The 3,145-nt window shown below is 46.5% G+C and overlaps 1 pseudogene; it reads right to left on the reverse strand.

Annotated features, from left to right (window-relative positions):
• Window positions 1–253: 253 nt before the first annotated feature.
• On the reverse strand, window positions 254–1,732 carry LOC121272886 (annotated as a pseudogene).
• Between the last annotated feature and the right edge of the window lie 1,413 nt (window positions 1,733–3,145).

Raw genomic sequence — 3,145 nt, forward strand, 5'->3', positions numbered from 1 at the left:
ATGGTCATGGAGAAGATGCTAATGGAGATGATGGTGATGGTGCTGGTGATGTAGATGATGGTGATGTAGATGATGGTGATGTAGATGATGGTGATGTAGATGATGGTGATGTAGATGATGGTGATGGAGATGATGGTGATGTAGATGATGGTGATGGAGATGATGCTGATGGAGATGATGCTGATGGAGATGATGGTGATGTAGATGATGGTGATGTAGATGATGGTGATGGAGATGATGGTGATGGAGATGATGGTGATGGAGATGATGGAGGGGATGGAGATGATGGAGGGGATGGAGATGATGGAGGGGATGGAGATGATGGTGATGGAGATGATGGTGATGGAGATGATGGTGATGTAGCTGATGGTGATGTAGATGATGGTGATGGAGATGACGGTGATGGAGATGATGCTGATGGAGATGATGCTGATGGAGATGATGCTGATGGAGATGATGGAGGGGATGGAGATGATGGTGACGGAGATGATGGTGATGGAAATGATAGTGATGATGCTGTTGGAAATAATGGTGATGGTGCCGGTGATGGAGATGATGGTGATAGAGATGATGGTGTTGGAGATGATGGTGATGGTGATGATGGTGATGGATATGGTGGTGATGGAGATGATGGTGATGGAGATGATGTCGTTGGAGACGATGTTGATGGAGATGATGGAGATGACGCTGATGGAGATCACGCTGATGGTGATGGAGATGATGGTGATGGAGATGATGCTGATTATGATGGTGATGCTGATGGAGATGATGGTGATGGAGATGATGGTGATGGAGATGATGGTGATGGAGATGATGGTGATGGAGATGATGGAGGGGATGGAGATGATGGTGATGTACATGATGGTGATGGAATGATGGTGATGGAGATGATGGTGATGGAGATGATTTTGATGGAGATGATAATGATGGAGATGATAGTGATGGAGATGATAGTGATGGTGATGAGGGAAATGGTAAAAATGTTGATGGAGATGGAGATGGTGGTGATGGAGATGATGCTGATGGAGATCATGGTGATGATGGTGATGATAGTGATGGAGATGATGGTGATGGAGACGATGCTTATGGAGATGATGGAGGTGATGGTGATGGAGATGATGGAGACGTTGCTGAAGGAGATGACGGTGAGGGAGGTGATGGTGATGGGGATAATGGTGATGATGGTGATGGAGATGATGGTGATGGTGATGAGAGAAATGGTGAATATGGTGATGCTGATGGAGATGATGGTGATGGAGATGATGCTGATGGAGATGATGCTGATGGAGATGATGGTGACGGAGATGATGGTGACGGAGATGATGGTGATGAAGATGTTTGTGATTTTGACGATGCTGATGGATGATGCTGATGGAGATGATGCTGATGGAGATGATGGTGACGGAGATGATGGTGACGGAGATGATGGTGACGGAGATGATGGTGACGGAGATGTTTGTGATTTTGACGATGCTGATGGAGATGATGCTGATGGAGATGATGCTGATGGAGATGATGGTGACGGAGATGATGGTGACGGAGATGATGGTGACGGAGATGTTTGTGATTTTGACGATGCCGAGGGAGATGATGCTGATGGAGATGATGCTGATGGAGATGATGGTGATGGAGATGATGGTGACGGAGATGATGGTGATGAAGATGTTTGTGATTTTGACGATGCTGATGGAGATGATGCTGATGGAGATGATGCTGATGGAGATGATGGTTATGGGGATGATGGTGATGGAGTTGATGGTCATGGAGATGATGCTGATGGATTGATGCTGATGGACATGATGCTGATGGACATGATGGTGATGGACATGATGGTGACGGTGATCGATATGATGGTGATGGAGATGATGCTGATGGTGATGATGGAGATGATGGTGATGGAGATGATGGTGATGGCAATGATGGTGATGGAGATGATGGTGATGGAGACGATGGTGATGGAGATGATGCTGATGGACATGATGGTGATGGATATGATGGTGATGGACATGATGGTGATGGACATGATGGTGATGGACATGATGGTTATGGAGACAATGGTTATGGAGACAATGGTTATGGAGACAATGGTGATGGTGATGGAGTTGGTGGTGACAGTGATGATGGTGATGATGATGGAGATGATGGTGATGATAATGATAGTGATGGTGATGTTGGTCATGGTGATGCTGCTGATGGAGATGATGGTGATGGTGATGATGGTGATGGAGATGATGCTGATGGAGATGATGGAGATGATGGTGATGGAGGTGATGGAGATGATGGAGATGATGGAGGTGATGGTGATGGAGATGATGCTGATGGAGATGAGGGTGAGGAAGATGATGGTGATGGTGATGAGGGAAATGGTGAAAATGGTGATGGAGATGGAGATGATGGTGATGGATATGATGGTTATGGACATGATGGTGATGGACATGACAGTGATCGAGATGACGCTCATGGAAATGATGCTGATGGAGATGACACTGATGGAGATGACGCTTATGGTGATGACGCTAATGGTGATGATAGTGAAGGAGATGATGGTGATGGAGACGATGCTGATGGAGATGATGGAGGTGATGGTGATGGAGATGATGCTGAAGGAGATGACGGTGAGGGAGGTGACGCTGATGGAGATGACACTAATGGAGATGACGCTAATGGAGATGACGCTAATGGTGATGACGCTAATGGCGATGATGGAGACGATGCTGATGGAGATGATGGAGGTGATGGTGATGGAGATGATGGAGACGATGCTGAAGGAGATGACAGTGAGGGAGGTGATGGTGATGGGGATAATGGTGATGATGGTGATGGAGATGATGGTGATGGTGATGATGGTGATGGAGATGATGGTGATGGTGATGAAGGTGATGGAGATGAAGGTGATGGAGATGAAGGTGATGATGGAGATGGAGATGAAGGTGATGGAGATGATGGTGATGGAGATGATGGTGATGGAGATGATGGTGATGGTAATGATGGTGATGGAGACGATGCTGATGCAGATGATGGTGGTGGAGATGATGCTGATGCAGAGGATGGAGGTGATGGAGATGATGGTGATGTAGATGATGGTGATGGAGATGATGATTATGGAGATGATGGTGATGGTGATGGAGTTGATGGTGATGGAGAT

This window comes from Carcharodon carcharias, chromosome 36, assembly GCF_017639515.1.
Source record: "Carcharodon carcharias isolate sCarCar2 chromosome 36, sCarCar2.pri, whole genome shotgun sequence".
NCBI lineage: Eukaryota > Metazoa > Chordata > Chondrichthyes > Lamniformes > Lamnidae > Carcharodon > Carcharodon carcharias.